Raw genomic sequence first — 13,264 nt, 5'->3', positions numbered from 1 at the left:
CAACCAACGACTTAACCGCGAAACTAAATCTGCCTGTTCCGCTCCGGAGGAGTTTGACGGAACGTCATTGACATTGTCAATGCGGCCGTCGCATTCGCGCCATCACGAAGACCACACGGAATTAGTCACTTAGCGTGGTGTGATGTGGTGCCCGAATCCATCCAAGCAAAAATAGATAATGAAAGACAATGAAAATAGTTGAACGATCATGCGAGAAGCAAAAGAGAGCCGAACAGCCACTGATTCGGCGACAAACTGTTTAGTGATGCGTGATCATTATCTCTTCCGCTGCACAATGTGAGACTATGAAAATGTTGATTAAACGGAAAAGAACGATACCTATATGTATAGGCCGTACACTAATTACGTAAGCAATTTTTCTGGGTTTTTCAACCCCCCTCTCCACATGTAAGATTTTTCCCATGCAAATATTTTTTTATTAATAAGGAGCGTAAGAAAATGGCAGACTCCCCTCCCCCTATAAATGCTTACGTAATTAGTGTACGACCCCATAGGAGAATATGGGTAGAATCATTCCCTGGCTTGCTTCCTCCCTGTTATACCGAAAGCCAAAGCAGTTTTGTTGTTTCTCAAACTCAAAGATTGATTTTATAGATTGAAAATCACATTGATGTTTTAGGGAAGTTCGTTTCTGTTGATAAGTTGACTCATAAAAAACAACGCTGATGTTTAGTTTTGTGATAATTTAACATGATGCGTGTAGCATGATGGTTATTTTTCGGTAGCATTGATAACTGTGAAGAAATAAATCGCATACGGTAAAGACTGTCCTGAAAAAAATGCATCTTATTTGTTCACTCGAGACTTCAATGATCTGAACATGACGAACCTCTTGCCCATTGACCATCCATCAACGCTGTTTGTGTGGCAAATCTGAATACCCGAACCAAATTTACATGTTACGCAGGTTTGCATCTATCGTTCGAAAATGGTGCCAATAAAAACATCAATGGTATCGCTGCTGCTGCAACTGGCGAACCAGTTGTAGTAGCTAGTTTCTTTTATCGATTTCAAGGTTTCATTCCAATACACAAATTGAGTAAACCCAAACGATAACACTTTTAACGCGTCGATAAAAAACCATTCAACCCATCGATCTTAACAGTTATGGTCAGCATACACCATTTTGAATAATAGTCTACACAGGATTTCATTTTACACGATTTTTTTCGCTCGTGTTTTTGATCCTGTGACTTCAATTTACCACCAAACTCTTCGCAACATGTGTCAAAAAATCCAGAAAAAATCAAAGAAAAATCACATGATAATTGATATGCGTTAAACATTTAGGATGAGTGTTAAATTGAGAAAATATAAGTCGTGTAAAAACAGAATCCAGTGTACTTCTAAATTCTCTGAAGTATTAATCTTTTTGTAGTTTCGTATATTAGACGGATCTAAATATCAAAAACTTGTTTGATCTAGTTCAATGTCGCAGATTTCTCAACAGTAGAATCGGAAAATAGTCTCACATATTTTCCTTAATTTTGACAGTTAAAAGAAATTCTTTACAATATTTGTGAAATAAACTCTTTTTTTTAGTTCAAGGAAATTTGTAACATCCGTTAAGTGTATAAATACTTCCCTTTGCTGATAGCATTCCAGTCATGTACTTTTAATTTATATTTTCATGCGTACGAATGATCTTGCACTTTGGTAATTGGGCCATGGTGGGCCAGCCTTTTAGAAATGTTGCACAGTTTCTAATAGGAGGATGTACTCATTAACCATAAGGACATCTAACAGCATAGCATGTACGTCCATGACCAAGGCTACTCGCGCCCGGCAATTTTCCAATTGACTTTACATCGAAAACAACATACTCTCTGGCTTTGTTTGCTTTTGAACAAGAGATATTGGGCCGGTGCGGTGCAGCCAGCAAAGCGATCTCACCGATCTCAAACAGGTAAACGATATTTCCATGCACACCACGCGGTACCTTCTAGTTGACTTGGCTCTCTTTTTATTTCAACTCTTCGTTCTCGGACCTGATCGAGCTGGGCCAACCTCATGCTTCGGTGGCGCCGCCACACAACAGAGCAATTTAGTCTTTTTGAAACGCTCGTCGCGTTAACACTTTATCGATGTGTTTAGGGTAGCCCAACGGTGTTTCAAGTTACCTGCAGTAGATCTGTTTCAAGGTTAATCACTGGTAATCGGAATACAATGGAATAGATAATCATTTAACAAGAGGTTGATTCATCGAAGAAATTTATTTTGGAAATATATGAAGATCCAGTGCGTGCATAAGATATCAATGGTATCCTAAAACTGGTTTTCTTTGTTCTATCGACAACATCTAGAAGTAACAGAACTGTCTTTGGCAAGTGGGAGCAATACAGTGAGTGAGTGTGCAAGTTCCCTTGAAAGAAATCTGGTTTACCTCATTCTCGGTAACAGAATCCGACAACACCGGAGTGAAGAACATTGTTGCCAAATAAAGAAGACAAGGCATGGTGGTTGGGTATCGTAGCATGCACTTGTGCATCAGTAGTGCGGAAGCATCCTGACGATGGTTTTATGAATTGTGCGCAAGAAGAAACTACGAGGCAACGTATCGGAATAGCACTGCGCGCTTCACCGGATATAGCACGCAGCAGCATAGAACTCCAACCGGAGATTGCAGATTTGTTTCTTGATAATTAATGTTCATTAATTGTGGTAGGTATCTTGTTTAGATGAGAAATACAAAGGAAGGGAAATACAATTAGAATGCTACTTCCTTGTTCACAAGGTAGATGAATGCTAATTATTCCAGTTGTACAGTAAAACAAATATCGATGAGAGGTCGCACAGACTGATCTTTTATATAACATTTAGCACTATACAATGGACAATGAATAATTAATACGAGCGTCCAACCAAAGAAGGTTCTTTAGCGAGATAAAATAAATTTCTAGGCTCGGGCCAAATTGCTCATTTTAATTCACTATTTAGATGAACATATAAATATTTATTTATATAATAGATAGAAGGATTTTGGAGATTCTTTCGTACAGATTTCAAAATTTAGATTTTTACGTGAATTTTTCTACGCAGTAATGCAAACGCTAATATCCCTATTTAAGACTGTATCCCGTTAAACGAGTTTTAACGCAAATTTTGAATTGTATGCAGATTTCGGAATTCATTTATTTAAATCTTTACACTAAATCTGTTCAAAATTTAGTTCAAAAGTGTCTTGAAATCGATCGGTAAACCGGTATTCACAATTCTTATGCAACTCATACTATATTTTATCTCTTACAAAATAATTTCGAATTCTCTTCTTTTGAATAAGTTACTGTTATATGAGCGTCATTTGAATTGAGCGAAACTTTTCAAGCTCAACTTTGTTCAACTCAGAAGAGCAGGTCCATGTACTAATGGACCTAATGGACCTGAAAACAATTCCCGTTGCCAGATCCTTTATTGAAACAGCTCAATTTCTATGCGATTCCATGTCAGGACACCCCGATTATCAGCCGAACGCCGTTTCAACTGCACCAGGCACGCTAGCCGTTGCCGCATGATGTTACGATTGAATAACATTCTACCGGCAACTTGGGACGGGACAATTATTTTTTTTTTTTTTTTTTGATTACGATCATTGGAAAGCAATGGTATTATTCGATAAAAATACTTTGATGACACTCAATGGCGCAAATTAAAATATGAATCCACTTCTACATTTTCTACAATTTAAATTTGATACCTACTTGCTCAGGTTTAATACCAGGCCAAACTAAAACGAATGTGTAGCTTCACTTCTCGACAAATTCATTAGCATTAGCATTAGCATTGTTACGGCGTAATTCGTAGATTGGACACTAGTGATACTCATGTTTTTGAGTTTTTGAGATCCTCATCTAGAATGCTATCAAAAATCAAGAAGGGGAGTGGTCCTTGATTCCAGTCTTAAACAAAAATAACAAAAGCATGAGGATTACTACTCTTGGCCACGCCCATCTTCACCGTAACTTAGGAGAGGAAGGAAGTGTTGATGTAGTACTTACTTAACAAGAGGCCATCGACTTAGCGACACCCTCATAAGTACCACGGAGTTGGATAATGAGGAAGGTATTCGTTGGGTCAGGATTTGCCTGCAGCTGGCAATGTAACCGTGATAGATCTTACCCCGTAACACACCACGTAAAGGCGTTACGGGTTAGCTTCACTTCTCGACAAATTCAACCCCAAAAAATATCTGGATACAGTTTTCACAGACCATCTTTAAACGAATAGGTTGATTAGGTGGTATATCGAAGGATGAAATCTGTTGAAACACGTAGAAGATCTGTTCCAATTATTTGCTTATCAATTTTCTAGAAACTTATCGAGAATGGGCATAGCTTCCGTTTTGTTGTTGTTGCAATGAATTTTGTTCCTCCCAATCAGAGTAATGGAATTTGAAATGGCGAAATCATACTTGTCATAAGACGAGTTCGTACTATCCCATTTAATGCCCCCACTTGATTGTAACTTCAACATATATGTATTTCGACATCAACAGTAAGGCTATCTTCAGTTCCTCGAACTTGACTCGACAGAAGGCATTCCTCCAAAAGTTCAAAATTATCTTCTTATGCTTTAGCTTACTGAATATTTTTAACAAATCCTGATTTTCAGTGGAACTTCTCAGCAAAACATTGGCATTAGCATTGCCCAAATTACACAATATTGTAGGTGGTAGTATTTAAGTTCATTGTTAAGAGCAAAACAAAACGCTACACCTATTTTTGAATTTTTCTTTTTACCCTTTTTACACCCTAAGAAAAGTATCAGGATCACTTGAAAAATTGACTTTTTATCCGAGGCTCGAAAACCCAAGCCATATCAATCACCTTTTTTTTCATATCTCCAGCAACCTTGTGAGAAAAGAGCGTAGAATTGTCGTAGGAAATTAAGCCATATCAATTCATTTGTACATTTGTCGTTGGATATTCTTAGTTATAGAGTTGAGGGACATCCGATACGATTCAAGAAAATGAGTATTTTTCATTGGCGCTTTGTGCGATTTGGCAGACCCCCGACCATTTGTGAATCAACTTTTTTGCAGCTGATTGTATTTTGTTTGCATTTTGCAAGACGATTCCAAACATCTGAGATTGATAATAACGGGTCTTCAAGATCGATCCTAATAACTTTTTGTAATAATTTCACGTCTCAAGTGATCGATCTGTAAGGCTCTATTTTCGATAGTTAGAGAGGATATTTTCTTATATGAACCATGAATGTAATCAACTTATGATCATTTGGAAACTTCTCTATAAACTGTCCCCTTAATTTCTCCACAAAAACTTTAGAGGAAATGGTGATCGATATGTGATCAATTTGTGAAGATTTATCCTTGCATGACCTAGTTATCAATATGTGTTGTTACTGTATGTCCTACAAATTTTCCGATTAGATGTTTTTCATTCTATTTCATTGCATAGCTGGGCATCAAAATCCCCACAGTGAAAAAGGCTCCCAAACCTAAGCGATTTCGTCACCGTGAGGTCGACAACTTGTCGCTGCGACTCTATTGCTGGGTCGCTGCATGCAATGTTCCATTTACGCTTCCATATCAATGGCGACAGAATCGCAGTCGTCAAGCAACGGGGACAGCCGCATCGCGGCAACGGGCGGGAACTTTAAAACAACATGGATTGTCTTGTCTTGTCTTAGCACATGCTAAGGCAGTATTAACCTTTAAAAGACGTGGATTTTAGTCAAACTTGTTTTTTCGTTCGTCGTTGTGTCGGTTGCCGGCACTGGTCGGATGTCGGCACCCCGACGTAAATTTTGACAGAAGACAGATAAAGCTCTATCTGGAACAAGGGCCCCATACGCCTGTCACTGGCGAACAAAGCTCGTGTACTCTGCATCGAAGCTTAGAACCAGTGTTAGGGCGCAATCGTTAATGCGAACATTTTTATATTCGGTTAGTTACTGCAAATACATTCTTTTTCTAGACCTATAATCAAGTAGGTATCTCAAGCATACCACATCGTTATATTGCTGCATGATCGAGTGTTAAATTTTGATAAAATATCGAAAACAAAAGTGTGCATAAAAATTGCCTCGCCATAACAAAAAGGTGGTAGAGAATTAACACTGTTGTTTACATTTTAGAACCAAACCCAGATGTCGCACATGTTGGGGTAGGGATTCAGTGCTCCGCCTTCTCCCCCTGATCTAGAATAAGGGCGAATGTCGCAAGAGACGATTCTCTTCGTCGACTTCCCCTCTTTTTAATAAAAGTGACAAGCAGCGGATTTCTTTGTGGTTTATCAGCTCAGCACGATAGAAAACAATGCGAACTTGCATTCTGAGGTGATAAACTGCAAAGAAATCTTCTGCATGTCACTCTTATTTAAAAGAGGGGAAGTCGACGAAGAGAATTCTCGCTTAACTTTTCAAAAGGACCTAAGTAACATTTTTTTCATGAATTAATTTTAATACTGCAATCAATAGCTTTCATGTTGTTCTGTTGATTGCGCTATTCAAATTAATTCATGAAAAAATGTTACTTAGATCCTTTTGAAAAGTAAAGCGAGAATTCTCTCTTGCGACATTCGCCCTTATTCCAGATAGAGCTTGAGATATGGACATTTTTACATATGTCATGCATTTATCTTTTTGTGTCGACTACCGATCCAAATAGATGCCTATGCTTCGCTTAACAAAGGAAACAACTATTTTTTTGTTGCGCTTAGTGCTACATAACGAAGTAAAACGATCGAAACGGTAAATTTATTACATATTAGAGTGGGTCGTCATGGTAATTTTTTCAAATCAATGGTTTTTCGAAGCCATTCTGGGTCCTGAACAACTGTGCAGAATTTGGGACCGATTGGTTGCTTCCTCGCTTTCCGCATCGCATCGCAACGTATATTTTTGCATTTCTACTACTAAAGGCTTCAGTTCATCGTAAACCAAGTGGCACATTGCGTTAAAGTATAACACAAAGGATGCCGAAAAACTTTGCTGAAGAAGGCACGTTGCTGGAACGTCCACGAAAAAAGTTATAACGCTTAGAACATTGAGTGTTCAAACCATATGCAAAAAATCGTTTATTCTGCCAGCACTGCCGTACTACGTAAACCAATAATTTAATTGAGTGTTATTTCAAAATAATTGATCTTATAGGGCTTTAGAGCTAATGGGAGCTATCCGGAATCATTTCACAAAGAAAAAAATCCGACGAGAAGGAAGATGGGTTTTGCCCTTCGAGGACCATAGGTTGTCCGGTAGTGCTGGCAGAAACATTGATTTCTTGCATATGGTTTACACAATCAATTTTCGAAACGTAATAACATTTTTTGTAGACCTTCCAGCTATATACCTTCTTCGGCAAAGTCTTTCAGCATCTTCCAGACTAAATGCTAACGTATTGAGTCAAGTGATTGATGATAAATTGAAGCCGCTAAGAGCAAAAATGTAAAAAAGTACGTTTTTCCATACTAATCTCCATGTAAATTTAAAACGCAATGCGGCATGCGAGGTTGCAACTAATCGAGACCATATTTTGCACAGTTGATTGGGGTCCCAAAACGATTCAGAAAAACCTTGATCTCACTTGATCGGACGAAGTTTGCGTTTTTCCATACAACTGCGCCCCACTCTATTACATATGTACAATTATATTTACTCTGTTTTATGATTCAATATTGAATGCCACCGTAGCATTTGCACTTAAAATTTGATTTTCAATTTTCAAAATTGTTGCTGATTTTGGTTGTCGGCACCCAAACATGGTCGGTTGTCGGCACCCCATTTTCCAAGAGAGACATCAAGATGAATCGAAGTTAATTGCCAAATTTCATGTTATTAGCCACAATGTGAACATTTTTTGAAAACTTGATTAAATATGTATAATGTAATGTACCGCTCATAAAAAATCTACTCCTTCGCTCATTTTTAATCGCCACACAAAATGAGCGCCAGATAGTCGCCTAAGAAAAACATAACAACCTCCATAAAAAAAACTTTGATATTTAAAAAAAAAATTCGGCTACTTTGTGGAGTGTGGCAATGATTGCTTTGATAGGACGTGCCATTTGAACTGCGGAAAAATCTTACAGGACTTGTCATTTGCAGGGCACAATACTTAAAAATAATTAATTTCATTGCCATTTACATAACAAATCTTGATATTTTCAGCCATGACGCCTTCAGTTCATATTTTTCCGTTTCTAATGGTTTTTAGGGTGTCGACAACCAACCCCCTTTTTCTAAACGGCATAAAATCAACACTTAACAAAATTATTATTTAAATTTTCAGTTAGAATAAATCAAATTTCTTAACCAGTTATTATATCACCACTTTGTCCAAATATCACCAATTGGACGAAAGTTATGAACAAAGAACAAAAGGGTACGGACAACCGACCCGACCACATTTCCGTACGCATTAAATGGTCATGCGTCTCCGTAACTTCAAAATAGCTGTTGCAAACAACTCACTAAAGTTTGCTTGCGACATCATAAATGAATGAGTTGCAAAAGACTTCGATTTTCTTAATATGTACCTACATTTTTTTTTTTATTAATTTCTACCTACACTCAGAAATAGAACAAAACTGTAATAACATAAAAACAAATCATTTCTCATATTTGCAAAGTTTATACTAAGCTAACTTTGAACAGTAATCTATTTAAAATTAAAAATTTGTACAGAGAGGATACGGAGGTTATACTAACCGAGTATAAACTGCACGTAAACGAATCTAGGGTCAAAAACGAGGTTAGCATAGATTTATTTTAAAGTGTAGATGTTCCAGTGTGCTTTAAAAGACCTGGAAATTCATTTGTTCCCCAAAACGATGACTTGCTGTTTCTTCTTCTTCTTCAAACACACTCAATGAATTTCACTGAAATCTCCCTAGTTGTTTCACAGTTTTTATGCTTGAGCATTGAGCGCAAGTTGTCATGTTTGGAGTTAAAGAAACAAGAAACTTAAGCTTTTCCGATGTTTTCACCAATATGTGTAAACAAGAATACCGAACCATTTCAACGTGTAGATGCAAAATTTACAAAATCTGCTACAATTCACAATGATCTATTCAAAACAACAAGATTTTCATGACTTACTAACGCATTTAAAAAATGTTTTAAAAATGGGCCTGAGGAAAACGCCTGAATGGTGGTGTAAAATGAATGTAAAATAATGGTGAACGCATGGTTAAACCGTCTAAGACGAATTAAGTACTGTCCATTTAATTCCACCAGTTAATTTTCGTTATCTTTGCAGATACGTATTTCGACCACAACTGTGTGGTCGTCTTCAGTGTCTTGTACTTGACTCGTCTTGGAAGACACTGAAGACGACCACACAGTTGTAGTCGAAATACGTATCTGCAAAGATAACGAAAATTAACTGGTGGAATTAAATGGACAGTACTTAATTCGTCTTAGACGGTTTAATACATTCCACTAAACGAGCTTAATATATTTTTCTGAAAAACGCATGGTTGTTTTTTCTTAGCGGATTGAACGACAATCGGCAAATCGTTAGATTTGAGTGGATATGAAGGGATTTTGTTCATATTTCCATTGCAGTCCAATAATGAATAACTTATATTGAATTGTAATGGTCAGGGTTTGCAGAAATCGTTCTCAATAGATAAGGAACAGCGATAAAAGAGAGGCAAAAACTGTTCCGAATCATAACAAGCTATGCTAACAAATATATCAAACTTGTATACAAGTGCAAAAAAAAGGATCGGATAGGCAGCCCCCACAGAAAAATGGTGATTCTCGCTTTATTTTCGCCCCTTTCGTGTTGGTTACTGCACAGATGTGTAGAACAAGTTGAAATGCATCATCAGAGCCAGTGCTCCCCCTCATTTGGAGCTTTCTAAAAGAAATTTATCATGGGGTAGGGTAAAACGTCCTATCGTTGTGGTATGCCCTAATGTTGCGGTAGTGTTAAAGTAGTATATTCTGGATATAATACCATTGAAAACAATTGTGGGTACGCTAAAACTCTTCGAATTAACGACTAGAACGGCTTTTGTTTCACAAAATTCTGTTCAAAATGATGAAAAATCAACATTTTTCGTTAAATCCCTTGAATCCCTTGAGCCTATTATTGCGGTAGCGCTAAGGTCCAATTGTTGCGGTATCGCTCTCCATAAGAATTACATGCAATACCGCAACAATAGGACTGACCTTCAAAAAATATCGCAACGATAGGCAACTGCGTCCTATTATTGCGGTAGTTTGTTTTTATTGTGATAAAAACAAAACAACATAAGTTCAACACAATTGACGTAATATTTACGAAACTATAGTTAACGAGCATCCTATTCAACTACTACAATGTGGAATTCGACCAACAGGTAATTTTTGAAGAGTTTTTGTAATCAATTTTATTTTGACACGGTGCTTAACCCCTCCATAATAGGTCGTTTTACCCTATAGCATCCCGAATCAGTTCTCTATCATGACAGCTTGCGGAAAAAGTTTCTCCCGGTATGCTACATATCGTATATGTATACAGAGATGATAAGTGAGAGACTTGCTCTTTCTCTTTAGGATTCAACCCCTGGTAATGTTAATATTACATCATAAATGTACTACAACAGATTATATGAGTGATTTTATGTATGGGGCCATTTTGCCCCGTGGGTGTGTTATGCATTGTTCGCCCCTCACTCCAAACTGCATGATTAGGTAGTGGAAAAAAAGGAAAAAAAGCTGCAAGTGCTAAATCAATCGATAGCGTAAAATTTGAAGACTATCAAGAAATCATTCAATAATTGAAAGTAAAATTGGAAGAAACACACAATAAGAATGACCGATATAGAATTCTCACTACATCCCTAAAATATTGGTCTACATACAAAATTATACTCGATATTGAAGGGACCATCTTAAATTTCTTAGCATGTAGAAATTTGGTTTAGAATCATTTGATCGAATAGTTCACACCAAAAAGGTAATTTGGCCGAATAGTTATTATTTGTTTACTTATTAAGTGAAGTGAAAAGCGAAATGTTCATGGTGAATAGTGGGAGGCGGGAAACTGAGAAGTGAAAGATGAAATGTCCGAATGTAGCTTCAAAGTAGTTACTGTTCGTTCGATGTGAGTACTGGGAATGGAATTGAACACTGAGTTGTGAGATATGCGCAGTAACAAGTGAGAAGTGAGTAGTAGTCTCTACTCACTACTCACTTTTTATTTCTCACTTCTCACTTGTCATTTCTCCTTCTCACTTGGCAGTTTTCTTTAATCACTTTTCACTTATCTTTTTTCACTTCTTACTTTTCATTTCTCACTTTTCACTTCTTACTTTTCATTACTCACTTCTCACTTTTCACCTCTCACTTCTAGCCTTTTGGTATAATTTTGTTGTACAAGATAGACAAAAAGAATCAAATGAAATCATTACTTTTGTATCGAGATAGCAACATATGGACCAGCTATATTATATAACTCTAAAACGGATGTTCCGGTTTGAAACATTATTTTCACCCAACTCCTATTATCCATAAGTGATTATAAATAAACAATAAATAAATAATAACAGTTGCTTTTTTTTAGATTCCGCCGAGCACACAACCCTTAACAATACTCTATGCAGTAATTTAAAGTTTCAGTGTCAATGTCTTTATTTACAGACAGCTTTTTCAAACCGATATACGAAGCAAAAGCAAATGCACCATTGCAGTTTAAACATTGTTGATGTGAAATAATTAATATTTATTTATTTTTTTCGTATTGCCAGTTTGCACTTGTTCAGAATTGTTCGTTACGCTAGGTTGATTATTTCATTTTCAACAACCGTTTTCGTGATTCAATATTTATTGGTTTATCAACGCTAGCGTGTGCTAGCGTACCATCTTGAGTGTTGATGATACTGAAACAAAACCCACAACGCGCCTAAGATGGTCAACATTCATTAGCTCTCGAGTTTTGCGGCAACAACGGTGGGCCGGCATCTTATTTCAGCTCACCGAGCAGCACATTGCCAAATAATTGCCAGAGCTCTAAGCAAAACATTAGCAAGCGGTTCAGTTAAGTAATTTTTGCGCGTTTTCCGCTGAAGAATATTGCACAGCTGAGAAAAAAACATAGCACAAGCCACTACAAAACGGACATCGAAAGGCGGCAAAGTGTAAAAACGTGTAACAAAGCAGTAGCTTCATCCTAAACCGTATTTCAGCGACTTAAGCTTAATGAAAGTAAATGGTGCATCGGATGAGCAAGTACCATACGATCAATGAAATCGATAGTTTGAAGAAAAGTGAAAATCGACGATATTCAAAGCGATCTTGCATGCATCATGAAACAGTTTAGATGGGTGATGCATGCTAGTATCGAATCAGTTCGTCAAACACATTTCAAAACAACACCATAATAACAATGATTGGCCGCAAGAGCTAATGTCTGGATTATTGCCTCGTATAGATATTCTCTCTTCGTTTCCCCACTGAGACTTTGATGTCTTGTAGTTCAGTATTCATTCAAAACTTCCAACCTAGTTCGCCGTTGAGAGTTGGCTGTATACTTTTTCGAGCACGCGACTCGAAAAAAGCCTAGAAGAAGAAGAAACAGAAGATGTACTTTTCATATGTGCAGCAATATGCGAAAAATAACGAAACAAAATTTAACACTGACCTAAGGCTTTATTATATCTGATTAGATATGGGCCAGATAGACGAGACTGATAGAATCACTTATAACAATCGAGCCATTTGTTTCAGAAAAATTGCAAATGTTCCATTTTTGACGAACTGATATTTCTACATTTTAATCCATTTTTAATAGAAATTAATTATTTGTTATGAATTACTGTACCAAAACATTTATTGTGCAGGAAAAACTTATTGTAGAACTAAAATTATGCGATTTTTAAATTCCTCCCACTCTGAGATTGAGACACGTTTGCTAACAAACTAGCACCCAACCTAGAGTATTCCCAAATTGTGCAACCGAGACATACTCGTTTACTTGAAACGACTTTTCAGCATTTTAGCCTCCAAACCAGAGTCGAGATTGAAAAGAAGTCGAAAGGTTTCACTCCCACTCATTGAAATCCTGAAAAGGCAACTGTGCGTCTATTCTCCTGTCGTGCTATGACAGACATGATGTAGCAGAAGAACTGCGCACTGTATGCTGAGGCACTGAGGCCTTGGAGTAATAGTAGAGTCAATTGATTGTTGATAGCTTCATAAAAAAAAACAGCCGTTACTGTATGAGTCAGATCAGAAGGTTAAAACATACACACTAAGTTTGATTTTTGAGCTCGAAAAAAAAATCATTTGTCAAACT

At 37.0% G+C, this 13,264-nt stretch overlaps 2 protein-coding genes across 5 annotated transcripts in view; one reads left to right on the top strand and one right to left on the bottom strand.

Moving 5' to 3' along the window:
• Positions 1 to 13,264, bottom strand: part of LOC134227291 (centrosomal protein of 135 kDa-like) — a 135,450-nt gene that overhangs the window by 36,145 nt on the left and 86,041 nt on the right. The window lies entirely within an intron of this gene.
• The window catches only part of LOC134227292 (uncharacterized), a 29,381-nt gene continuing 18,179 nt past the window's right edge, over positions 2,063 to 13,264 (top strand). For all 3 annotated transcript variants that reach the window (XR_009983646.1, XM_062708667.1, XM_062708666.1), the window contains exon 1: positions 2,063 to 2,682. The gene's annotated coding sequence lies outside the window, so the exon portion shown is untranslated. The remainder of the gene's footprint in view (positions 2,683 to 13,264) is intronic.

This window comes from Armigeres subalbatus, chromosome 3 (genome assembly GCF_024139115.2).
Source record: "Armigeres subalbatus isolate Guangzhou_Male chromosome 3, GZ_Asu_2, whole genome shotgun sequence".
NCBI lineage: Eukaryota > Metazoa > Arthropoda > Insecta > Diptera > Culicidae > Armigeres > Armigeres subalbatus.
The sequence above is the reverse complement of the archived record's forward strand: the minus strand, read 5'-3'. Positions and strand labels throughout refer to the sequence as shown.